The sequence below is a fragment of the Dermacentor albipictus genome, chromosome 2 (assembly GCF_038994185.2).
Source record: "Dermacentor albipictus isolate Rhodes 1998 colony chromosome 2, USDA_Dalb.pri_finalv2, whole genome shotgun sequence".
NCBI lineage: Eukaryota > Metazoa > Arthropoda > Arachnida > Ixodida > Ixodidae > Dermacentor > Dermacentor albipictus.
The window spans coordinates 133,996,615-134,024,531 of NC_091822.1; the positions used below are offsets into that span (position 1 = coordinate 133,996,615).

The following is a 27,917-nucleotide window of genomic DNA, read 5'->3' on the forward strand; positions in this document are numbered from 1 at the left end:
TTTTAGGGCGCTCCATCATAATGCAACGAAAGAAGAAGCAGGATCGATTCTGCAAACTGTACTGTCCTTGTAGCAGCTGTAACTTAATGATTTTCACGCATCGGAGCCTTGAACTTTGAGGCTTGGCGTTGTATTTATCGAGAATGTGTCTTCCAGGAACCTGCACCGCGCGAGTAACCTAACGATTCGCTGCATCTTCGCACCAGGCGGCCTCAACGTGCAAACCTTCTCCGTTCGCGTTTGGAGAGAAGCACCTCATTCGACAGCGCATCCATCTTCTCACTGACAGCGTGACGAACTGTCCGTCGCGACCCGGCCTCGTTGCGTGTCGGGCGCAAGGACGAAGCTGCTTATACGCCAGTAGCTCGCGAAGTAAAAAAAATGTAAAAAAGATTCCCGGCGCTGTTTACGCACGTGCAAGCATGGTGTAGCGTAATGGCAGCACTGCAGGGCATTACGTGCGCATTAGCGATGCAAAACTATCGATATTTGTTGATAGCTTTTTTTTTAAATATAGTTTTTCAAACTATTCATAGGGTAAAAAATTACTATCGATGGAATTGCTGTATTGATAGCACTATCTACAGTACTGCGATATTTTGCGAGGTAATGGGCAACGGTAAGTGCGATTAGCATTCCTTCTTGGGACAGATGGTGATTATGCGTGATGAATTCTTGTGGTGGTGAAATTAACGAGACGGAGTCAGGGTTCTACGATATATTTAGTTACAAAATATTTGTTTACTTTCATGTGGTTTGGTTGCTTTCTGTCTAAATTTTATATTCATTAGTGTACATTTTAATATATGCAGACGATATGTATGTTCTATACATATCTACAATTTAGGACGAAATGTCAATCAGTTAGGCAGCGCTAGTAGACAGCAGCCCGTCGTCGTCTCGTCTATCGCCGTTGGCGACGAGCACAGAGCCATACATAGAGAAGTACGATGCACACATATTTAGATTTAGGTGCACGTTGAAGAACCCCAGGTGGTCCAAGTTTCCGGAGTCCTCCACTATACAGCGTGCCTCATCGTGGTTTTGGCACGTAAAACCTCATAATTTAGGTTTTCCTCTTTTCTTTTTTTAAAATGCACACGTGTGGGGTTCAATGTCCCTGATTCCGCGGCCAACAATGTCATCGAGCACACCGCCGGTGCTTTCTATAGGTAACATGTCGAGACAGGCCCGCTGGGAGCCAAACGGCGCTTCACGCAATTCGTACACCATGCGTTTGGGGGCTTCTAGAGGTCAAAGTCCCCGCAGATGGAGCGTGACATGTCCCGTTCGCGAGCGTTGTAGTAGCAAGATATGAACGCAGTCTTGCTTCAAGCTGTTAGGTGCACTCACACGAACCGCTGCACCATCTCGTTGTTGGCCCCTGTACTGACGAAGACGGCGGCGACGCGATGTTTTGGCCTTTGTGCGTTACCTGACCCGTGCAGAAGTCTCCGACACTGTTGTGCACTATAGTATGTCTACAGTGAAGCTCCGCCCATGCCCTCATAACCCCCAGCCACTGTTCCTCCGCGACGCTGCAAATAGTTCGTTCTTCTAACTTTCCCTGTTACCTGAATAAGGCAGTAACCACAAAAATAAAATTATATGCTCGTAATTTTATACGTTTTCACTCGTCTACTATAGTGGAACGATGAAAGCCTAATTCTTTACTTAACTGAAAGAAGACACTCGCTTCGCTGCAACTTATTGTCAAGTTTAATTTCAGTTGGAAGGGAAGTTTCGTAAGTAAAACGGATTCAGCAGTGAAATTAGCTGTACCGCGGACTTTCGAAGAGTGACATTATCAGACTCCATACACTTTATTCATGTCTGTTGCGCAGCTCATCGCTTCGCCAATGAAAAGACTCAAGAACAGCAGACGCTCCGGAGTACGAAGTACGAAGCCATTTTGAAAAGATCGCATGACGACAATCGTGTTTGCTTCTGTGATTGCCTGGCGGAGTAACACAATCCTGCATGGTCCGTGTGCCGTAGTTGCCAGCTGCTCTTTTTTTTTAGGTTGTATCCTACCATAGCGCATCGTCAACGGCATCGCGCGATGCCTTGCTTGCTTGCTTGCAGCTTATTTCATGCGCTTACAAACTACAAGGAATTGGCTAGAAATCCGGCTTTTAAACGAAAAGGGGGGAAAGGGAACTTCAAAGACAGTAAATCACGGTAAAGTAGAAGTTTTCGGCAAGTAGGAAACATAATTATTTGAGAGTTATTATTCAAGTTCATGGTGCTGCTTACTCGTCGACTTCTCTCAGCCGCTTCCAGCAATGACCAGTTGTTAGTGGTGCCACAGCTGGTTTCCAACCCCGTTCCCTGAACACAGTAATCCGATGCTCCAACCATTCGACCAAGTTTAGATCATAGGTTGACGAGAAATCGGATAGATAGATAGATAGATAGATAGATAGATAGATAGATAGATAGATAGATAGATAGATAGATAGATAGATAGATAGATAGATAGATAGATAGATAGATAGATAGATAGATAGATAGATAGATAGATAGATAGATAGATAGATAGATAGATAGATAGATAGATAGATAGATAGCATCCGGAAAGTCCCTGAAGTACCTATAAGAATACAAATCGCATTAAAGCTATCGGTAGTATTTCGATAGGTTGCTATTGACAGTGCTATTGATGAAATTGTTTTGAAATTGTAGTTATATTGACAGAAATATTGTGAGAACTGACTGTCAGTAACACTCAGCTCATGCAGTTTGGAAGAGGGAAGTGTTGGGCCATCGATGGGCCATTTGATGCTTTCGCATCAAAAAAAAAAGCAGAAAAGAAAAGGGAAGTTAGCCACCTTGCGTTCTCTCTTGATCGGCTTCCGCGAAAATATAGTGTGTATGTGACTAGCGCTGGTAGTTTACTCAGTGACAGGCAATTAACCGTTCTTCTTCCTTCCCTTTAAAACCTCCCCACATCATACTTCGCCAAGTACTTGGTAACTTGGGATGCTGTACCCGGTCATACACTTCTGCTCATACCGCACAGCCGCGGGAACTGTCGGTCCGAACATGTTCACACGACCGCGAGGACCAGCATATTGCCGAACACCGACCGACACAATACAACTGCCGGGCGCTGACCCCTTCCTTATACGAGCGGCTCTCGCGGTCCTCCCGTGCTTCCCAAGATCGCGGCGCCTCCCGCCTCTCCGCCAGCATCGTCGCGGCAACGGCCTGCGTCGGGCAATCGCCGACGCGAGCAGCGGAAGAGGCCCTCGTTGGCGCTGTGGCTGCGCGCTAGCTGCGAGGGGAGGGCGTTCGCCCGGTCGCCGGCGTCGTCGCTCCGTTGTCGGTTGGGGCGTCGACGTCGCCCCGCGGTTGCCCTCCCCCCCTCCCTCTCGCTCTCTCCTCTTGGCTCCGTGCCGCGGCAGCCAGTGCCGTTCCAATCGCGCTCTGCGCTTTCATCCTTCCCTCGGACATCCGGGTCCCGCATTCCCGCGCGTACCGCTGCACTTTAAGAACCTCGTGGCAGGTTGGGTGAAAATTTGGGATTAAATCAACATCTGCACAGCTGTAGCATGTTTATGTCCACGGCACGACGAAGGTGCCAGTGATCTCGAATTTTGCCCATGGCTTGCGTCAGCTGACCCCAGGTTGCGCCTGCCAAGTTTCCTAATTGCCTGACACCTCCTAATGGCCTGCCGTCTTCGACGGCGCTTTCCTTCTCTTGGCATCCATCCTGTAACTCTAATAATTGTCTGCCCTACGCATTACATCGCCTGCCAACTTCATATTTTCGTATTAATGTCAACTGTAATATCCGTTATCCCCGTCTGCTCTGTAATTAATCTTTCAGTCAATCCCTAATCATCAATTTAAATAATATCTAATCAATCTCCGCTGCCTTCCTGTCCCTTAGCGGTACACAGCCTATCATTTTTCCTTGCACCGCTCGTTTCGCGCTCCTTCACTTCTTCTCAAGCTTCCTTGTTAACGTACAAATATTTGTCCCGTATGTTGGTACCGGTATAGTGGAATTCGAGTACGCTGTTATTTTAAGGAATAAAGGCGTGCAATCGATAAAGTAACGTGTTTAAATTTATGTATTACGCGTCTTCATATAATACAAAGACAGGAACAACTGAATAGAGAAAGAAAAACAATCAGTTTTGTATTACAGTTCGTTATGATGTTCCTTGTGTTACCTATACTGGATGTCATAAGAAGCCAACAAACACTGACACCAAGGACAACACAGGGGAAATTACTTGTGCCTAATAAATGAGATAAAGAAGCAGTACATTAATGAAAATGAAAGTGGATGAAAAAACAACTTGCCGCAGGTGGGGAACGATCCCACAACCTTCGCTTCTTATGATATGACTAATAAAAGATCGGGTCCTTAATTCACCCCCTTTCTTCGCTCGTTTATTACATAACGAGGGTATCGAATCCGGCAACATTTATGCCTTCAGGTAGCATTTGTGGGTTTATGGACCGGTTGCCTTCACCCAAAAAAGATCACGTTCTCATGACGCCTGCGGCATAAAGGATGTTCCACGTCCGCTGCCAAGGTCTGTGAGTGGTGGCGCTGGCTAACACTCCCAGGTTTCTGCAAGGAAACATAAAATACCCAAAGAAAGTGGCTGGGGAAACGGCGCCGCGTAGCTCAATTGGTAGTGCATCGCTCGCGAAATGCGAAGGTTGTGGGATCGTTCCCCACCTGCGGCAAGTTTTATGCGAAGCATATTAACGTAGGTTTCGGGACTTCGCGCGACGCCCGGCGGTGGCCACCATTGACCCTGAAGTGGGGTCGCGTGACATGACGTCACGTGATGACGTCACACAGGCTGCATATGGGGCCTCATATCGCGCCGTCGGTCGCCTCCCGGCGGTGGCCACCATTGACCTTCAAGTGACCTTCAAGTAGGTCACGTGACATGACGTCACGTGATGACGTCACACCGGCTGCAGATGAGGCCTCATATCGCGCCGTCGGTCGCCTCCCGGCGGTGGCCACCACTGACCCTGAAGTGAGATCACATGATGTGACGTCACGTGATGACGTCACACCGGCTACAGATGGGGCCTCATATCGTGCCATCGGACGTCGCCCGGCGGAGGCCTCCACGCTTCGGTTCGCGCCGTCGCGCGCGACGCGGCGGCGGCGCCACCATCGCTGCTTCACGTGATATGTGACGTCACGCCAGGGATGAAGCGGCGCGCGCCCGCCGTCGCGTCAGTCTCTGTGCCCGCAACCGCGCCAGCGTCTTTGCGCCGGGCGTGTATGCGGTCAAGATGCCTCCAAACGCTAAAGATACGCTAAGGTTAAGCCCAGTGGATGCGAAGCATCCACTGGGCTTAACCTTGATAAGCTTTCAATTTTTTTTATCCACTTTCATTTTCATTAATTTATCGTTTCTTTATTTCATTTATTAAGCACAAGTAACTTCCCCTATATTGCCCTTGGTGTCAGTGTTTGTTGGCTTCTTATGATATGCCTAATGAAAAATCGGGCCCCTCGGTTAACCCCCTTTCTTCTCTCGTGTATACTGTATGTTGCGTTTACTCAATTTATCATACACATTTGCTTCTTTCGCCAGTGTATTTTTCTTTCTTGCATAAGTGGGTACGTTAAAGTTGCGGACGTTGACTGCTGACGTTAGCCGCATAAATGCGGACGTAAAAATAATGAGATGGTTGGCACGTTACTCTACACACAAGTGCAGCCAGGGCTCTTGCCTCGCGCTATAGGACGCGATGAATTCTCGACAGAGGACATATTCTTGAATACGACATACGCAAAGGAATGCACCCTACAGGGAAAAAAGTCAGGGAAAAGATTTTTTATTAATCGCGTTGCAGTGTCGGTGATCCTTTTGGAAGGCATACAGTGGAAACATATATAGTATATGTATATAACAGGCGTTATTTATCAGCAAGCACTCTCATTTACGAATGAATGGGATATTAGTGTGCCATAGCGTAACCTCGCGATTTCCGCGCTTTGTACTAGCTAAGGAGCTTAGGTATTAGTGGTAACAAGGAGTTCGACACAGAAAGGAGAGAGTTTGTCTACAGCTCACGAGTAAAGCAAGGACAAGTAATGGAGAATCGTACACACAGCGGTATTTTAGTCATCACGCCTTGCTGGTGAAGCATCGCACTGACACGGACACGGCGAAGACACACGAGCAGACACGACGCTCGCTGCACTCGCAACCATTTTATTTAAGAACACATGCTTCGTATTTATAGACCTGTACTTTAGTGGCTATATAGTGGTATTTTAGTGGCTATGGCGTTACGCTGCCTTTCTCGATGATGTCGCAGGACCAATCCGGGAACGGGCCGCGGCAATTCGCGGCGAAATGCAAAGACGCTCGTCAATATACTTAGATTTAGGTACACATTAATGAACCCCCAAGTAATCATATATATTCCGGCGTCCCCCACTATATGGCATGCCTCATAATCATATCGTGGCTGTGGCACGTAAACATCAGAGTCTTTTTAAAAAAATTTTAGTGAAGGTCGATGCGTGGACGGACAGAAGAGAAAAGATTCGTTCCATCTCATTGAACGGGAGGCGCGTGCACGAACACACACATTTGTGTAGATGTCCGGCGAATGCACATCATGGGCTACCTTGAACGCTCGCTTTGCGGCTACACGGCAGTGGGAGCCGGGCGCTGTATGCTGTTCCGTCTGGATAGGCACAAACAAAGGAACTAATTACGATGTACTTACAAGTGCGGCGCAGCCAGATACCAAGATAGCAGCCCGCTCGGGCCATGCCCAGATGCCCGTCTTCGTCTTCTCTAGTGTCGGTCTCGTAAGCGTTCTGTTGTATCGCAAGAATATGACGACGCTGCTACTCTGACACACCATAACAATTTATTTATTTATGGCGTTTCACGTTCGAAAGCGAGCCACACTAGGGCTATGAGACACTGTCATGGCTTGAAGTGACGTTAAGGCAAGGAATCTACCAAGCCTGCCGACGAATACGTCCAGCAGCAGGAATGAAGGTAAAAGTGTTTATTTGACATTAGTCACACGCCTCCACTTACGGAAGCCCACTCCACGCCGGAGCTAGTTATGCGTCTAGTTCACATCAGGACACATCGGCCTCGCTGCACGAGGGGTCTCCGCTTTTAATACCGTTGTCTTTCCTAGGTGACTCGGCTAGGGAATCTGATGACTGTATCGCAGCCAATCGCAATCGTCGAATCGGTTGCGATGCCACCACGCCCATGCTATCGCAGCGCTCTACATCGTCCCACCTCCGAATCAACCCCCCCCCCTCCCCCCCCCCCCACCCCCGCCTGACGGTATGGAATATGTGGCAGGATAGCTTCCTGGTAATCCAAGGTCGGCGCCGTTCTTCAGTAGCATTTGACATTGATCTTTTTCATCATTAGATAAGCAGGCTGTCAGGTAGTTGTGGGGTTACCTTTTGCTGACCCGTCAGCAGTCGGTGCCAACGTTGATTTCTTTGTAGGCGCTGATGGATGGAGTGGGGGAAGGCTGCCTCGTGTCAAACGCCTAATTAATGCATTTGGCCGTGTTGAGACGTAACAACACGCGGTAGAGAATGGCTTCTAATTATTTTTGACTGCCTGCAGTTCGGCCGTTTTGTCCGTTTTCGTCGTCGTTGGTTGGTGTGCTCTGACTTTCGGTGCAGGTGGAAATACGCCTATGCAAATCGTGGGCGCATTCATGCACTGACCGGGCAGCGGGGCGCGTTCCTGTAGCTGAACACAAGCCGTTATAGTTCTTTGCAACACACGTGCTATTGCGCGGAATTTTTGGGATGTCTAATGGTTTACGTGCTGTGGTGGAGCGCTTGAGAATGATAGCCCTCTTCTATACCCCTGATCTGGGAGGCGACGATGACGATACCAAGCGCCACGGTCTTCAGATGCTTACCGGAATGTTTGCCTACCCAGAATAAATATTAAACAAAGCGAAAACATGACAAGTGATTTTGGAAATAACTAGTAAATGAATAAACGAGAAACAGAGAAGGGCAATAACGTGTATTGTACTGGGTTCCATCTTATGGCACACCCTTATCTTTAGTATATAGTCCAAGGCAAACAGAACCAAAGCAAACATAATAATCTTTTGAAGATTTATGATTGGGCTGTTTTAATAGAGGCGGAATCCTTCGACACTCGTTTCCGTTCTCTTGCTGTTGAGACAACGCACTTTCAAACGAACGTGTAAGGAAAAATAAAAAGCGATTGGAAGGTACTTTTCCAGGAGCTAAAGAGGGCGCGAAAAGGTTTGAAGAAAGGTTGATGCTCCGTTTTGGCGTGAGTAACGATGACGTCAATTATGGCGGTGCTGACGCGCATGTTCCAGAACAGTTCGAGCCTCTCGGTGGGTTCACGATTCTTCAAACAATGACTATAGTTAAGTTGGCCGCTTTGACGTACCAGATTTACACACGCGTCAGAGATATGCAGTATAGGGGCGGAGCTGTGAGATCCGTGATATTTTCGACCGCCTGTTCTTTTTTCTTTTTTTTCATTTTTTTTTAAGGGACAGTCAAGAGAAAACACTAAATTCTTCTCGGCTGACAAACATTTGTTTTTGGAACTCTGTTCTCGTTAATTTTGCTACAGTAGGTTGATTGCTGGAAAATAAAGTGAGAGCCAGCATTTCATTATCTTTATTTTTCCACGGACACCTCAGCGCCGATACAAGAGTGCTACAGCACCGATTTTAATATATATACATTTTTTTTTCGTATTTGGGATGCTGGGCTCACTAAATGTTGTATTTTACTGTGCTGTGTTTGACTGCTTTAGAATGCCGTATTGTACGTCTTTACCTATAAGCAGTTAACTAGGCCAGAGGAGACGTCGTAAAAATCCGTGACGTCACGAGGAGTTGGCCCGGGAAGTTCGATGCGGCGTCACCACCAGTACTCTTCCGCTCTTGCGTCTTCTCTACCTGACAAAGCCTCCCCTTTTGGTAAAGAATGAGTTGTTTCACTACTGCAAAAGGCTCATCGACTAATGCAGTTCGAATTGTATTTTCTCCTTTAACGTGCACCCACGTTAGATACAAGCCCATAGCTTCCATTCCGCCCCCACTTGAATGTGGCCTCCATGGCGGGAAGACGAACCCGCGACCTCTTCGCCGTAGCCACTGAGCTATCGCGGCAGGCATGTTCGGAAAATTTTTTTCTCGTGCTTTCTCTGTCACCGTAAATGCGCAGATTGCTCGTTCAATATATAATTTCGAGTATCTCTGTATGCATGCGGTGATATTCAGCGGCTTGTATGTACGCGTACTCTTCTTTTTTTTTTGCACAAGCTCGTTTCTGAATAGATAGATAGATAGATAGATAGATAGATAGATAGATAGATAGATAGATAGATAGATAGATAGATAGATAGATAGATAGATAGATAGATAGATAGATAGATAGATAGATAGATAGATAGATAGATAGATAGATAGATAGATAGATAGATAGATAGATAGATAGATAGATAGATAGATAGATAGATAGATAGATAGATAGATAGATAGATAGATAGATAGATAGATAGATAGATAGATAGATTTTACAGAGAAAGTTTAGCTTGAAATTATTTATTCGAAGCCTAGTTCGGCTTCAGCCTCAAGATTGTAACCCCGCTGTACTCCGTGCGCTTTGATTGGTTGGCCTATTCGGCAAAACCGCAGCACCCACGGTCATGAAACCCAGCAACGTTCACAAAGAAACGTTTCGCATTTACTAATAACAATAATAAAAAGGGGGATGCGTATGCAGAGGAACTATATGAGCGAACGGCGCTGCTTCCTGTTTGTAATCAGGTACGCACGTGGCCTACATATGTCAGCAGTACGTCGCTGAAGTGAGAACGCTGTAGCTTCCATCACAAACAGAACAGCTTCTTCGGCAACTAGTAGTCAAAATAAAATATTCTTCACGCCGCTACAGCATCAGATGACGGCCGCGCGCAACCACGTCAAACTGAAGCGCAATAAAGGTTTATAATTTTCTGAAGTGCTGAAGGTGCTTATAGATGGCTGATAGATTCAACAAGAAAATTGTGAGCCACGCAACATCGGAACATAATTAAATTCATCACTGCATCGCTTTTCGTCAGTAAGTGCCCTTTGCTATTGGTCGTCCGCCTTCGCTATAAGGATATGTCCAGCATCGAGATTGGCTGTATAGAACTTTCTCTTACGAACAATTGTGGCGTCGGAGGTTTTCGTGAATACGGGCCCGGAAACTCTTGCTCTCGCACAGCCCTATAAATCAAGCGCACTTAATCTCGACTCCCGTCGTCAGCTATCGTCGCAGCCCGCGGTATGGGCTGCCGATTTGATGAACGTAGAGTTCACCACAAAGTCATGGCATGCGAACGCCGGCGGCAAGCATGCGATGTAAGAACAGGCTGACTGTTTTCGCGGATGCTCTTCCGTTCTTTCCCAACAGTTCTCGCTGTCCCCGGCGTGATATGCCTGCCCCCTAAAAGCGTTGCAAGTTCTCGTACGCATTTGAGGGGGAAGAATCTGCAGTCAGCTGCGACGCGTTGTCTCATACGGGTCCCGAGATAAGACTTCGTGCGATGACACGCCTGTAACGGACGAGAAAATGCGGCACGCGCTCTAGTTTTCTGTTTGTTTTCGGCGCGTGCGCAAACTGGGAAGACGGCGACAACACACACACGCACTGTCCCTTTCTCGCGCGCTTCTTGACCCGACCTTGCTTACGGGCGCGTTCGTCGCTGGCGCTGCGCGCCGGCGGCGGTGGCGGCGTTAGCGGAGGTCGTCGTCATCGTCGTCGTCGGGGCAAGTCGCAACCAGCGCCTCGCGAGGGTTGCGCGTCGTCTCGCTTGGCCGCCTGAGCGAGACTGAACGAAGAGCGCGTTTCTGCAGCCGCTCCCTTTCGCCCTCGTTGCGATTCAGCGAGACCATTTAGACATGCCTTTTCTTTTTCACTTCGCGCAAGCGCGTGCCCTCTTCGCATTTAGCGGCGAGGCACGGGAGTGTGGAGGGGGAGAGATGCTGCGAGGGGTTCGTACGTGGATGCGGGTGGATGGCGTGCGCGATGTATTTAAACGCCGCGACCATTAAACGACGCCTCGTTGTTTGCTTGTGCCTATAGCTTGCGCGGTGGTGTTTTTTTTTTTTTTTGCCGTCAGGGAACAGCATTGCCGCGCGGCGGACACGTTGTACAATTACGGAAGGTGCGGCTCCCATGCGTTGTGTATACACTGACATGCGCGCGGACGTGCGTGCAGCAACTACGACGACGGGGTTCGGCCGAGCTTGTTTCCGAGCAGCCGTTGCTGGTGACAGGTAAATTAGGGTCAGGCGCGTAAATGTACGACAGGTGCGTTTATAGCACGCGTAAGCTTCTTGTAACTACCTGGAAAGAAAAGTTGGTCTACGGCAGTTTGCATGGGATCGCCGCGATGTGAAGTGGGGTGTCTTTGGATTGACATCTTTATCGTATAGAGCTAGTGCACTTTAAACAAGTGTGCGATGAACAGTGTCCTGTGTCTCAGAATGGTTCAGTGTCAACTGAAATGGCGTGTAAGACGCTCCATTTTACTATAATGTTAAGGAAGTCCGTTTGTTTGTTGTTGTTCTTTTGTTGTTATTAGTATTAGAACATAAGCACTCGTGCTGGTGTCCACAGTGAATATATCGAAAGCGGCCGGCACCGACGTGTTACTATACAGAGGAAAGGCAACATGTGCGCCCAGTGTGCACCTGTTTCAATCGTACGTATTCGTTTCATTCGTATGAGTGTTGTGCTAGTATACGGGAATATCATTTAGAGATGTGCTACGGGACGAGCAAGTTTTACCATGACTTCATTTTAAGAAAGCTTTATCTGCGCAGCAGTAGCAAGCATTAGGCCAAGCCACGTTCAATACGAGCCGAGCCATTCACGTGCGGGTTTTCTCATGGTGGCACAGTTCGGAAGTTCGCATGCAAATTTTCCTCCAGCCAATATTGCAGGAAACTGAATGACCTCGTGCAACACTTTAACGTTCGGCAAGTGCGAGCTGAGTCGTGATGACCTCTTCATTACAAATGCGGGTGCTTCCGTTTACAACACTCGCGGCGTGCTTCTTTCTGGACGCCTCGAGAAACGCATTCACGTGCTGGCGCTTCAACGACGACGCACCAACGCGCCGTGCCGCGTATTGGCCTCGAGCTCCACCACTGGAAAAGCTGGCGCCACCGTCGTCGTGACGTGCTAGGAGGGATCACGTGGACATAGCCGCCGCGTCGGCTGCTTCGGGAGCGCCGAAGCGAGCTGAAAACGAGTTCAAATTCCCTCGTACGCTGCGGTTTTCATTTAGTGGCGAAATTTTCCCGCTTCGAGTGTCTCCTTTACAACGCTTGAAAGCACTACAATAGGTAGTGGCTGCCTTTGAAGGCGCGCAACATGGTAGGCTACTGCTCGGTGCCGCAGGGCCGGACGCACGTGACGGAGGCCGGTGTCGGCCTTATTCACACGTAGCCGCAGGACAAGAAGCTGTGTGAAGCTTGGCTCGCGATACATAAAACCAGCAGTCATCGGCTACAACTCGGGTATGCAGCAAGCACAGACGCGAGGAAGATTTCTGCTACGGCGCCCGGTCTGCGATGTTCTCAAAACGCGCACTGAGACGCTCGCCTGAGTCCGCTGCCCGACTAATCATGACGGTTTGGTCTATGAACTTGTCGATACTATAGATACTGCCAAGTTCAGTGGAGTGGAAAAGCAGAGGTGAGAAGCACATTTAAAGAAAGCATGGCATATAGTCATGTTTGTGTTATGAATTAATGCACTGGATTACAAAAAAGGAGCAGCGGGAAATTGCACGCTGAGAACGCCGATAAACATACAGTGCGACGCAACTCGAGAAATAGTATTGAAAGGTCAAAGAATTTAGAAGAAAAAAAAGATTGCATCGTCGCGACGGCACATCACAGTCCCCGTAGGCGTCGAAGTCTCTACAATGAAATTATTTTTGAACAGCTCTGATAGCGCCCACGCAACAATGGTTGCCTGTATACTGTCAAATGCTCATGTTCTGTGGCCTAAAGCTCATGGCACGGTGCGAAAACGCGCGCGCGGAGAAAGCGAAACAGTGCGCGGACAAGCATGCAGACGCGCAGTCGGTCGCTGCGAATCTGCGCGATCGCTGCATTGAGGCTTCATTCTATTACGCTCCATTTAGTTATACAAACACTATAAGAACATATTTCACATAGTTTGCTCTCGGCGTTTACCTACCTTTCACGCAAGAAGCCGGTTCGGGAGACTCCATCGCGTCGACCGCGCGCAGTGGCGTTCACTGTACGTATTCGGTAAAGAGATAGCGGTTGTAAACGATTGTGTGCTTTCAGCTTGCCCAAGATTATTATTTAGACAGTAAGAAACTTCTCTCGTTTCGAAAGTACTTACAGAAATGTCCGGGAGAGCTCGCGCGTGGTGTTTTCAGTGAGCGCTGACAGTAAAACCTATGAGGAGCGCGTCACGTGATCCCTCATACTACGGCATCGAGGCGCTTCCGATAGAGGGCGACTCCGTAACTCCTCGCCGCCAATATCTTTAAGGACGTATCGAATAAAGGTAAATGACGATTCCTGGACTACGAAATACATTCTGCCACCCATGTCGCTTATCGCTGCGCACAGGCCATCTCCTAAATGTTGCTCGCTCAAATGCACGTACCGTATTTACTCGATTCTAAGCACCCCCTTTTTTTCACGATCGCGATGCCCAAAGGGGGGGGGGGGGGTGCTTAGATTCGAAAAATCTAGAATGACCCCCCCTCCCTCTTTTCGCTACGACATTACGACGAGATGGGTGCGAGAAATAACGTTTTATTTTGCAAACATCCAAAAGAAAAATCGTTGAAGACAGTGAACCCACCGTTTGTGTCGGATGCTCAGTCACTATCACTGCCGCTCACGAGTCCGCGCGGCTCTGCAGTCCGGCTGTGCGGCAAGATCGCGCCGCGGACGCCGTTCCACATCGGGACTCTGTGACAGAGCGAGCAAGCGCGCTTGGCGCGCTTTCTCGCTTCCTAACTTCTTCTTCCTTAGATTAGATGCTTAGATTCGCATGCAAACTTTTTTCCCAATTGTCTCGCGAAAATAAAGGGTGGTGCTTAGAATCGGGGGGTGCTTAGAATCGCGAAAATACGGTACCTTCGTGGCTCCATTTTTTTTCCCGCGCACAGCAGCAGTCTGCAACGGCCTTCGCTACAAAATCGCTGTCATGACACATTCACCTGTTTTCATTGAAGAAGGAAGGGCACTTTGCTTGCTTGCTTGCTTGCTTACTTGCTTCCCATACCATGGGGCGTACCCACTACAGGTGATTGGCCAAGCAGCCGGTGGTTAAGCGGAAAATGCTCATAGGAAAACGTTTATTTTTGAAAGGAAAGCAAGCTAGAAGGAATAAATTGTAAATGAAATTGTGGTCAACGCCTTCTGAGTTTTCTTGTGTTTCCACCCCCGCAGTCGGGTATTTAACAAAATTGAAGTGAAAATCAAGGTAATGAAATGTCTCCGTATCTTTATAAAATCGAAAGGATGACGTTGGAACTATTATGACTGGGTTTGCAAACGTAGATTCGGAAGAAAGAGAAGAATAAATAACAGGAAGATGTAGTCACAGGGAGAAACGAGAGAACAGAACAAGAGGGACACAACGCCTGCATGATGGAAATAGAAAATGAAAGTAACAAATAAGGGAGATAATAACGGAGAATGCAATATACAGCAAGGAAATAAGCATCAGATTCGAATCCTCTTAACGCATAATGTTGCACGCAAGAAATAACGACACACACCTCTGGCGAGGAAAAGTTGAGAAAACATGGCATCAAGAAAACGAAAAAAAAGAGAGAGAGTGAGTAAAAGAAGAGAAATGTTATGGGGCAGCCGGGCGCTGATGCATTCTCTGGGTCTGCTGCATTGAAGCAACACGGAGACGTGGACTGTATCACTTTATTTCCGCCTGCGTGGCTGCAGGGAGTGTGAACAAATTTTTTTTTCCCTAATATCGTCTCCAGGCTTTTGCTCGCAAATCTACATGCGACTGCGAAAAAAATAGAGAGAGAAGAAGAAAGAAAGAAAGAAAGAAAGAAAGAAAGAACGAAAGAACGAAAGAAAGAAAGAAAGAAAGAAAGAAAGAAAGAAAGAAAGAAAGAGAGAAAGAAAGAAAGAAAGAAAGAAAGAAAGGAGGAAGTGGTAATAGTTCGGTCGTCAACGTCCGGTGTGCATTCCACAAGTTCGCCCGAAGTTATGAGCTACACTCAAGAAGGCTTCCACCACTCGTCGGAATGTCTGTACTGCATCGGGAATGTGGAACCGACGTTCGCTACGTGACACTGCAGATCTTGTTGCTGTTCTTTCGCGGCTAATTTCTGTTTTACTGAACGTTGTATGTTTTACGGTTGCCAACTGGTAAGAGAAAGTAATGATGTTTACATCATTCATTCATTCATTCATTCATTCATTCATTCATTCATTCATTCATTCATTCATTCATTCATTCATTCATTCATTCAAAGCACAACCTAGAGCACCAATTCATGTTCAAAATACATTTTAATAGGTTTAAAACAAAATAAAAAGAGAAGTGTAATATGAAGGAAAACAGTCGCACATAAAAAGGAGATTGAGCAGCACATGCAACTAAAACTCCTTCACAGGATGATAAAGAATAGTTGCTATTTAGAAGTGCATGATAAAAACCAAATGTGAAGGTGTACGTACGCTGGTGGACAATAAGAATTTATATTCAGCTCGTGATAGCCGCCCGTAAAAGAGAGATCAGTGAAACTTAAGTAAGGGTTTACAAGCGATAGGGAAAATTTTATGACCCTTGTGACGACGCGAGGCAAAAAAGGCCAAGTACAGAAAGAAAGAGCTGAAAGGGGTGAGAATTCGGCCGGCCTTCACGTAAGCCCAACATCTGGAGCCCGATTCACGAAACATAGTTCTTCGTACGTGCTCGATGCCATTGGCTGGTCGCCTTTGCAAATTGTACGTCAAGCATGAGGATTGCCTGGCATTTTCGCTTACGAAACAATTTTAGCGTAAGAGCTTTTCGCGGATATACGGGCTCGGTATCCGTAGCCTTACTGCTCTAGCGACTACGCGTGAAACCGATGCCGACATGTGCAGCTGCATCCGCATCGTCACTGTCAAGATGGCACGCGCTGATACACACACGTCTAGTATAAGACAGAGTGAATCACATTAGATGTGTGCGATAAAAGCTCACATAATCTCATTAAGCGTGCACGTGGTATCACGCAAGCAGCACGGGCCACAGATACAGTGTGTAATATTCGACCGGCTCGTTTAAACTGCGCGATTGACCACGTGGCGCAGACGTAATGGACCGAGGGACACGAGGCGCTCAGCTTGCCGGCTAAGCTTGGAAAGCCGCGACGCCGCGCGCGCATCGCGATTTGCATAACCAGCTGCGCACGGCTTTACGGGTGCCCACGGACAGCTGCGCCCTAAGGCGAAGCCGCTTGGGATTCGTTCGTTGTAAAGGCGGCCCCGTGCGCATCGTGGTTGCATTGAATCCTTCGCTTCCGCTTTTAAGGACATCGAGTACCGGTTCTTTTATTTGGCAAACATCACAGTGCGAGCTGTAAATGTTCTTCGAATGGCTTACCCGCAGTGCTGCATGACGAATAAAAGAACGTATGCATTTTCTTTCTTTTTTTTGGGGGGGGGGGGAGAGGGGGCATCCGTTTACGGTGCAACTCCGTTCTTCTTCACTGCTATTTGGGGATCGCTGGCTTGGAAGCCGTTGTGTGCGTTTTTTTTTTCCCTATCGGATAACGGCATACAACGACCGTTCTTAAAGGCCGTGGTTTCATTTTGACTAAACTGGTAATAAATAAGTTGTATCGCCGGCTACTCCGCTTCTCCGAATGGATTATTAAGCTCTTTCGAAACAACGAAAATTACAGAAACAATTTTTAGAAAATGTGCAGCGACATCAGTTCTACAGCTCACTATATACAGCCCGCAGTTCACTAAGTATAAATGTGCCCGTGCAGTTCCCTAAAGACAACAAATGTTCCTGGGAACGGGCAAAGGAGGTTACTCGTTCGTACCACATCGCATGCACCACACCCGCGAAAACGGACACACCAGCCACGGAAACATCAGAACACTTCAGGATGCGCATAAAGAGAAAATATTAGCGTGATTCCAGAAGAACGAGAATTACGTTGAAAAGGACAACGAGATAATAGGTATCACAGTAAGAGTTAGCAAATTTTCGATATTCCTCATTTTACCTTGTTCCATTCTTCGTGCAGTGAAATGAAGAGGTTATCATTTCGTTAAGCGTCGTTGACTTCTGGAAGGCCTCTCTGTCTCTCTCTCTCTCTCTCTCCATCTCTCCTCTCTCTCTCTCTCCCGCTCGCCTTCTCCGCACAACCGATGCGTGGCAGCACTTACGTGGGGATAACTCTATGTTTAGGTGGGTTGATGATTATAAACTTTGTTTACTTACGTTTTCTTTCTTTAACTAAGCCTGTTCATCGCCCCCACCGCTGCATCCCGGTATGTGTTTCGCTGCACTTTCGCAAAGACGACGACAGTCACGTGATCCGGTTTCTATTCATTCTTCTGCTCATCCTACGAGCTCTCAGCACTTAACTTTTTCGTCTTCTTTCGTTGTATACGTGTTCTTTGGCTCAGCATTGAGTGGGCCGTGCGTTTGTCTGCAACACTTGTACTTTTAACCTTGCTCACAGTGTACCGATCCGCGGCGCTTTATTAACGTCAGCACTGACGTAAGTCGGGGTGACTTTGAAGCCTTTTAGAGCTACTTGCATTCTCTCTCCAGTGCTCGTTGCCATGGCGACCGTTCTGATTTTTAAAATTATTTGCTCGCGTTTTGTGCTTTCACTTACTCCCTTTTCTGTTTCGTGTCCTCGCGCATTGCGCTACAGCATGCCTTCGACTGCTAGAGGGCGAGTGGGACACCAGTGTTTGACGCAGTGCACTATCCGCGATATGTGTCTACAAGGTCACCTTATGACTCACCCGCTCGTACATCTATCTGGCGGGCCCGTCTGCCACGGGGCCAGCACAGCCTGCATTGTTGTACCACGGGATGTAAGAGAGCAAAGAGAGACGGCTATTCGCAAATTGGCGACGCGTTTGAGCTTTGCGGAAGTAAGCCCTACCCGGAACCCAGGAACACACTCGTACTTAATAAAAATGCACCAGCACTTCCACATAATTTGTTAAAAAGGTGCCTGCAGGTTTGTTTCAGACGAAATTGTCTTTTTTTTCCTGTTGTGCGTGCCTGCGTGCGTGCGTGCATATGTGCGTGTGTGTGTGTGTGTGTGTGTGTGTGTGTGTGTGTGTGTGTGTGTGTGTGTGTGCGTGTGTGTGTGTGCGCGTGTGTGCGCGTGTGTGTGTGTGTGTGTGTGTGTGTGTGTGTGTGTGTAGCTTTTCTTCATTTCCTTCCTGTTTTTCTAGGCAGTCGTAAATTAATGTGAGTGAAATGAGCTACGAGGGAAGACGCCGTAATTCGAGGCTTGATTATTTCTGAACACGTGGTGCTTCTCTAACGTGCACCCTATGCACGGTATACAAGCAAATGCTGCGATCGCTGTCCCCCATGTCTGCGCAGAACCAATGCGTCAAACCTTTTCTCCCCGTCTTCGTTTCCAATTTTCCATGTATTGTTCACTTGATATTCAGCGGACGAGCAAAGGCGCACGACATCCATAGGCGGGTTTAATATATTTCGACGCTGACGGCCAATGACCGGAAAGCATTATCGTCACGGCGTCACGGCATGCAGCTCGCAGTGCCTGTGTGCGCGTCCGACCTTTGCGTTTGAAAGATCGGAAGCTGTGCTTGACTTTCTACGCATAGCTCGAGGTTTCCGTATTGCTACCTAGCGTTCACGGGCACGCGTTAGGTATCGCACTATAACAAACGGTATGTTTTAGCTTTTCTTCAGTGGCCGCATTGTTATGTCAAGAACACGTCTTAGCGGACGTGGGTAGCGCAATTGCAACGATATATATATATATATATATATATATATATATATATATATATATATATATATATATATATATATATATATATGTGTGTGTGTGTGTGTTTGTGTGTGTGTGTGTGTGTGTTTGTGTGTGTGTGTATGTATTGTCAGGATTGGGGGCTCAATCCCTTCGTCCGTGGTCCTTTGCCAAGATTGGAGTACGGCATGAATTCGAAGGTAGCTGGCCCATGCCGTCGTCCAACTTATTTACGCTGAGATCGTTGATGAAGTGAAGAACTGCTTCTCATCGAGAACGAGGAAAAAGGGGTTTATTTACAGAAAATTAACTCAGTCTAACATGACTGTTTGAGAAAAATAGTATTAGTCCAACAGGACTGCATGAGAGAAGTGAACCAGTCTAACATGACTGCTCAAGAGAAGTGTGTCCAACAATCGCACAACCACAGTTTTTATACACTCGATCCGCTGGTCCTACGACGCGGCGGCTGTTCGTTTACACACCACCAACTCGCAGCTGCTCTGAAGACCAGTTTTCAGACACAAAGGCACACACATTCCGAAGCCCAAGCGACGGCGTTGAAGGTGGTGCCGTTCCGGAAAATCGACGCCGCTCGAGGGACGCCCGTTGTTTTGCAACATGCGGAACCGTGAGAGCGCAAAGATAAGACGTTCCCGCGGTAGCTTCTTCAGGCGTGTCAGATCAGCGCCGCGTTGAGGAACTCTGGAATCATTGTCCACACACCAAACTCGTCTTGTCACAATGTCGAAGCGGGCTGGAGGAAGACGGCGGATTCCAGCGCAAAGGTCGCTTCTTTGAACGCCTCGCAGCTGCAGCGGCGGAGAGCGGGAGGTGCGCGTCTTGCACCCCTTGTCGTAATCGGGTGGCAAGGTGACAATCTTGTTGTGCAACCCGCCGTTCTTTACAGTATGTATGTATGTATGTATGTATGTATGTATGTATGTATGTATGTATGTATGTATGTATGTATGTATGTATGTATGTATGTACCTGTGCGGGAAAGAGACGACGAACCTCTTAGCAGACATATTTAACAATTTCGGCTAGTGGACCAGCCTTCACCAGAGTACACTGTACTCTCACAAAGGCTGGTCCAGCAGCCGAAGACATTAAGTAAATACGTCTTCCAAAAGGTTCGTCGTCTCTTTCTTGCATATGTTACGTCGGGTCCTGCGTGCTGACACTTTGAAGAAACCCCCCATATATATATAATGGACGAGAAGAAAGGGGGCTAACCGAGGGGCCTGATTTTTATCCATCATATCGTAAGAAGCCAACAAACGAAGACACGAAGGACAATACAGGGGAAATTACTTGCGCTTAATAATTGAAATTATGAAATTATAAATTAATGGAATTTGAAATGGATGAAAAAACTTTCCGCAGGTGGGGAACGATCCCACGTTTTCGCATTACGAACGCAATGCTTTTTCACCCGCTTTCAATTCCATTAATTCATAATTTCTCCATTTGAGTTAGTAAGTACAAGTAATTTCCCCTGTGTTGTCCTGGCATGTCCTTGTTTGTTGGCTTCTTGTAATATATGTAGGAGAGAAGCAGAGAAATCGAGGGGCTCGACATTGATAATCGTGATCATGTAAAGCCAACAGACAACGAAGTCAAGAAAAGCATCGCAGAAATTGGTGGCGGTTGAAATTTAGATGTAGAAAAAGCAAGGAAAAAAGGGGGAAATGAAAGTGGATTAAAGCATAACATGCTTCCGGTGGGAGCCCAACCCGCCACTTCAGCTAATTTCCCCGATGCTCTCCTTAGCTTCACTGTCACTTGGCTTTATACGGTCATGATTAACAATCTCGAGCCCCTCGATTTCCCTTCTTCTTTAGTTCATTCATAGCGAAGGTTTGGAATCTGGAAGCATTGATGTCATAGGTAGTAGACGAGCTTTTTTCTTTTTTTTCTTTTTTTTAGCCACGTGCCTGCTCTCCTGAGTGCACGTGTTACGTGACGCCATCGGGCAACAAAAAACAGAAAAGATGTTCACACTCGTCCACCGTGGCTCTGATTGGCCCTGGCTTACACTGCCAGAGCTAGATCTAGTAAACATAAATACTCAAGTTAGTGGACGGAGTGATAGCCGTCGCCTTAGCACAATTGGTAGGGTAGCGCACACGTAAAGCCGATGTTGCGGGGTCGACTCAAACTGGCAGTGATTTATCTTTTCGTTCACTTTGATTTCCCCCTTTTCCTTTGTTGTTTTCTAGATTTCAATTTCAATCACGGCTAATTTTCCCGTTGCTTTCTATGGCTTCATCGTCTGTCGGCTTTGTACGGTCGTGATTAACTGAGTGCATGTAATGTGCTGCAAGCCCCCCCCCCCCCCTTTTTTTTTCTTTTTTTAGTTATCTTTTTATAAATATTGGGGTCTATAGAGGTATCGCCGACTACTCCGCTTCTCCGAGAGGGTCATTCTGCTCTATTCGTAGCAACGAAAATTATAGACACGATTCTTAGAAAATGTACAGCGACATCAGTTCTGGAGCTCCCATGTAAAAAAAAATGTTCTTGTCCAGTTCACTAAGTGCAAATGTTCCTTCGCAGTTCACTAAATACAAAAAAAAAATGTTCATGGGGACGGGCAAAGGAAGTTCCTCGTTCATGCCACATCTCGTGCACCTCATTCGTGAACAAAGACACATGCGCAACGGAAACATCAAGATACTTCAGGATACACGTAAAAAAAAAAATGGGCTTGATTACAGAAGAACAAGAGTTACATCGAAAAAAACAACGAGATGAAACTTGTCGTAGGCAGATATGGTAAGATTTCGATATTCCTGATTCTACCTGGTTCCATGCCTCGTGCAGTGAAATGAAGAGGTTACCATGTCATTATTCCACGTTGATTTGTGAAAGACATGGCACTTGTGAAAAAAAAAAGCCCATCCGATGGATCGAGTGTATGCCAGCACCGTAGCGACCAGGCATGATCTCTATAGCCTTCCACTTTCTCGCAGGTATTATATATATATATACATAACGTGGCACCCACGACGATAATGGAGGAGAGAATAGTCTAACGGAATTTTAAATCCCACAAGTAACGGCGGAAGAAGTAAAGAAAGCCTTGGGAAGGAAGGAAGGAAGGAAAAAGTGGAGAAGGAAAGGTAGGGAGGTTAACCGGTTTAGCTTAACCGGTTTGCTACCTTGGGGCTATGCAAAGGGGGAAGGCAGCTGGGGAGGATCAGGTAACAGCAGATTTGTTGAAGGATGGTGGGGAGATTGTTCTAGAAAAACTAGCCACCCTGTGCACGCAATGCCTTATGACTTCGAGCGTGCCGGAATTTTGGAAGAACGCTAACATAATCCTAATCCATAAGAAAGGGGACGCCAAAGAGTTGAAAAAGTATAGACTGATCAACTTACTGTCCGTTGCCTACAAAGTATTTACTAAGGTAATCGCAAATAGAATCAGGAACACCTTAGACTTCTGTCAACCAAAGGACCAGGCAGGATTCCGTAAAGGCTACTCAACAATAGACCATATTCACACTACCAATCAGGTGATAAAGAAATGTGCGGAATATAACCAACCCTCATATATAGCTTTCATTGATTACGAGAAAGCGTTTGATTCAGTCGAAACCTCAGCATTCATTCAGGCATTACGGAATCGGGGTGTAGACGAGCCGTATGTAAAAATAGTGAAAGATATCTATAGCGGCTCCACAGCCACCTTAGTCCTCCATAAAGAAAGCAACAAAATCCCAATAAAGGGCGTCAGGCAGGGAGATATGATCTCTCGAATGCTATTCACAGAGTATTTACAGGAGGTATTCAGACACCTGGATTGGGAAGAATTAGGGATAAGAGTTAATGGAGAATACCTAAGTAACTTGCGATTTGCTGATGATATTGCCTTGCATAGTAACTCAAGGGACCAATTGCAATGCATGCTAATTCACCTGGAAAGGCAAAGCAGAAAGGTGGCTCTAAACGTTTATCTGCAGAAAACTAAAGTAATGTTCAACAGTCTCGGAAGAGAACAGCAGTTTACAATAGGCAGCGAGGCACTGGAAGTAATAAGGGAATACATCTACTTAGGGCAGGTAGTAACCGCGGATCCGCATCATGAGACTGAAATAGTCAGAAGAATAAGAATGGGCTGGGGTGCATTTGGCAGGCATTCTGAGATCATGAACAACAGGTTCATCCCTCAAGAGAAAAGTGTATAACAGCTGTGTCTTACCAGTACTCACGTACGGGGCAGAAACCTGGAGGCTTACAAAAGGGGTCCTACTTAAATTGAGGACGACGCAATGAGCTAGGGAAAGAAGAATGATGGGTGTAATGTTAAGGTATAAGAAAAGAGTAGATTTCGTAAGGGAGCAAACGCGAGTTAATGACATCTTAGTTGAAATTAAGAAAAAGAAATGGGCATGGGCAGGACATATAATGAGGAGGGAAGATAACCGATGGTCATTAATGGTTACGGACTGTATTCCAAGGGAAGGGAAGCGTAGCAGGGGGCGGCAGAAAGTTAGGTGGGCGGATGAGATTAAGAAGTTTGCAGGGACAACATGGCCAGAATTATTACATGACCGGGGTAGTTGGAGAAGAGATACAGGGTATTGCTCACGCATTTCTCTCGCATTTGGAGCTAAATCACCACTATTTTTTTTTGTTACACGAGTGCTCCCGTCGACGAAAGAAATTTTTCGTGGCTGCGTATTAACGAATATATAGCTGCCGAGAGTAGCAGCTTAGGCTTGGTCAGTGCAATAATAGTTCCTGCGCCCACTCTGGTTAAACTTCGCGCCACAATATGGCGCCACCAACGCGGCTGCTTACGTCAGCGCCTGCAGTAACCCGATGTTCCGTAAATGGCGATGCCTATCTCTACCTGCAGTTTGAAACTATTTAATGTGACGACTCAGTGGAGCGGTGTCTTGCTTATTAGCTATGAGGACCACTGACGTCAGAGCGGGAGTGCAAGAAATGCGCTGCTTGCCAGGTGTCGCAGTGCTAAACGGAGGCCGGAACCCCTGAATGGAACCGTCGAGAGGGAGAAATAATGCTGAGTAAACCTGTATTTGAAGGTGACGCTTCTGCAATAGCAAAACGTCGCCTTTTAACGTGAGAGGGGACTCGGTAAGCGGGACAGGAAAGACGGGTTGCGATGAAAGACATTGGGGGGCGATGCCCCAGTAAAGCTGACGCACCTGTTCATCGTGACGTAACGAGTTTTGACAGCGTACGCTCTGGGCGATGTGACTGTTTGTTGCTAAAGATTATTTGCAGTACATTACAAGAATGAGAGAGGAGACAAGAAAGGCTGGAATGCTAATTAGAGCAGAGAATGCGTTAACAAGAAAGAAAGAAAGAAAGAAAGAAAGAAAGAAAGAAAGAAAGGAAGAAATGAAAGGCTCAGCCTTGTGATGCACCGGGACTTTTCCCGTGCCAATATGGTCGAAATATGAGAAAAAGCTTTAATGATCCTGACGTCACGATTGCATTGTAGAGGTGACGTTGCTGTGCAAAATCCCAATAAAAAATGTGCAAGCTGTGCATTTCTTTTCTTTTTTTTTTTGGTGTGGCACGCGTCGTAGTTCTCGGGGTTTCACGGCAGTGTTTGCTGGATATGTAAACATTTAGTTTAGAGGTGTTACTTCGCTGCTATGCGATACGAGTTAGTCAGGGATCTTCAAGACTCTTTCTGGCGTGTCGTATTCAGAAAAATGGTACTCGGTAACATTACCACTGCCGTTGCTGAGCTGCGAAGACGTTTTATTACGATATTTCTTTCGTCATCTTTAATTGAAACAGATTATAAATGCACCAGGGTGTCGTCTGACGGGGTTTCGTTGCTTCAGCTGGTTAACTTGAAGGAGCTGACATTACTTGCACAGGTACTCACAGTGTGCAAATTTAGATTTATATTGAGAAAATTCTTCCAAATAATTTATAATAGGCGGTAGCCAGCGTTAATGTAGTATTTACTTATTAATAGTTGCAAGGCTGTGGCCCCTTGCCAAATGTTCAGTCTGCATCTGTGCACCAAATTTTTTGGGGCGTACCCGGTACTAGTTGTTCTATCGAGGAGCTTTGCTTACTGCGGAATGAAACTTAGCGGAAGTACGGTGCATTCGTAGAGAAGTATTAGTGGAACGTTCCGTTTTCATTCGCTTCATCAAAGCAGTACGCGCCGGAATATTGAATAATTAAACAACCAAATTCGTACAACACCTAATTGCGCAGTGTGATTCAAGTTATACACTTCAGCAGTAAAGCTGCGCTGCTGTTCATGTGCAATTTTTTATGACCTCGTGAAAGAAAAAAACAGCAATAAAAGCAAGGACGTCATGCTTCAGCATTACGGCATCATGGATGGCGGTCGATCGAAACCTTAAGTTAAGTGATCGTTCGAGGACTCTGAGTTCAATTATCGAACTATTCGCTTACTTCGTCCACGTGCGTAATCTCGACAATGAAATGCAAGCGTTCCCAGTTTGTAACGCGCAGCTGGTTTCAACATTACGTCATCGTTAACTGCGTACGACGAGAAGTGCTTTAAATATGGTGAGGCTATAGCTTCCTCAGTGGCAGTTACGTAGTATACCCTTACCTGTTTGGCACGAAATTAGCCTCAGAGCGAATAGGCGAGATGCAGTAAACGAAAAACGACGAAACTGTCACAGAACGTTAATGCTAAATGTCAACAGCACGTATGACCAACAGAACGTTCCACGTACTACACTATATGTATTATGCTGACCCAACTTGCGCTATACGTATTGTACGCACATTGCGGAGATTATACGTACTGTGCATTCTTGCTACGCTACCGCAGAATTATTGTTCTGTATTCCGCTATGTCATTCAGCGACAGCACACACCGACCAAACTCATTTGCAGGCATCATATGAATAAATGATTTTCGCACCGTACATGAAACAAATTCCAGTTACCGCAACAGTGCAGAAGTTTGCAGCAGCGACAGCACATTGTTGGTAGCATAGCTAAAAAGTCGCTAAACTTAGGCAGCTTTAGTCTGCCTAATAACAACCCTGACTCTTTGTAGGCTCAGTATTTATGTTTAGTGACCTGGCAAAAAAGTCTTGAGAGTATGTTTGGCTAAGTTTATTGCCTCGCCTCCGCTTTATCTCAAGCCGGTCAAATGCGTCTCCGTTTGTAGCTACTTCTAAAAGGCGCACCAAACAGCTTATTAGGGAGCCATATGGATGAAATGAAGCTGTTTTTCTAGGTAACGCACAGTGTTGAGATTGGTTACCATGAATTTTAGAAAATCGGAGGTGCTCTTACATTTTCACATACCGGCCCATGACTCGCCAGCTCTGGAGGTGAATTAAAGCAATGTTTTATTTTTTTTTAAATAACAGAATAAAGACGTCTAGGAGCAATTAAAATCTAAAGGAAAGGAAAAAACAAGATTCTGATAAAATCATGGGCATCACAGTCACTTGGGAAATAAATAAATTAATTAATTAACACCAGTGCCACGTGCCCAGTGCAACGTATGCCCAGTGTGCCAAGTTGTTGCATAATCGGCGAGACAACCGACACCCGCAAAGTGGGAAGAAGAGGCATAGAAGCCTTCGCTTTAACGAAACGCGGCACAATCAACACAAATCTGCTCCAAATCTGTGTCTGCCGCAGCCACCAGTGTTTGCGACAACTTTCGCTCACAAGAATTTTCCTCAAATGTCGCTTTGGATTGCTGAACAACCCTAGAAAGTCTGAAGCGTCAGAAAATTAAAAACGATTTTTTTCTGCATACCCAGTATACAAAGGGAAGCCGAACTCCGCGCTGCACGAGCCTTTCAAAGTCAGTGAAATCCACCGTGCCCTACACGACCTCAATGGTAGGTCGGTACCCGGCCCTGATCACGTTAACAACAAGGCTCTCAGAAACCTAGAGGACGCATCGATCTAGTTCCTCACAGATGAGATAAACCGTAATTGGAAGGAGGGAATTCCACCGGAAAAATGGAAGTTGGCGAAGATCATACTGATACCAAAGCTCGGTAAACCGCCGAGTTTGGACAACCTCCGCCCCATCTCACTGACATCATGTGTAGGGAAGGTGGCCGAGCACGCCATTCATAACAGAATTGCCGAGTATATCGAGACCAACGATTTTTTCCCTCACGGCATGATAGGTTTCAGGCCAGGCCTCTCCACCCAACACACCATGAAGCTTATCAAGATCCAAATCCTGGAACGGTGCACTGGGGACAGGAGAGCCATCCTTGGTTTGGACCTGGAGAAGATCTTTGATAACATCCGTCACGAGTTAGTTCTCGACGCCATCTCCAAACTCAATCTAGGCTCGTCCTTGCATGCCTTCGTCAGGTCTTTCTTGAGCAAACAATGCCCCGTCCTCAAGGCTGGAGATTTGGAATCAGAGAATATGGAGCTGAGCGGAAGAGGCAGCCCCCAGGAATCAGTCATCTCACCACTCCTCTTCAACATCGCAATGGTCGACCTCTTGAGATACCTAGGCAAGATCCACGTCATTGGTCACACGATCTACGCGGACGACATCACTGTCTGGTGCGCGGGAGGCAGTGACGGACAAGTCGAAGCCACTCTTCAGGAAGCTGTCGACACTACAGAGCGCTTTCTAACAGACACGGGACTCCGGTGCTCCCCAAATAAATCGGAGCTCCTTTACAGCCCAACTAGAAACGGCCGTGAGCCACAGAACTGAAAGACCCCCACTGAAATCGACATTAATCTCTACACCAAGAACGGAGATCCGATTCCCAAAGTCGCGTCCATTCGAATCTTGGGAATGACACTCGAAGGGGCGGGCACAAATAGCATCACCATTCACAAACTAGCAAAGAAGACGGATAGCGTCATCGGTCTACTCAAGCGGTTAGCTAACAGAAGGAGAGG

At 46.7% G+C, this 27,917-nt stretch overlaps 1 protein-coding gene and 1 long non-coding RNA gene across 2 annotated transcripts in view; one reads left to right on the forward strand and one right to left on the reverse strand.

Moving 5' to 3' along the window:
• The window catches only part of LOC135917972 (streptococcal hemagglutinin-like), a 434,329-nt gene that overhangs the window by 172,389 nt on the left and 234,023 nt on the right, over positions 1-27,917 (forward strand). The window lies entirely within an intron of this gene.
• LOC135917991 (uncharacterized) overlaps positions 1-27,917 on the reverse strand; it is a 128,084-nt gene that overhangs the window by 26,283 nt on the left and 73,884 nt on the right. The window lies entirely within an intron of this gene.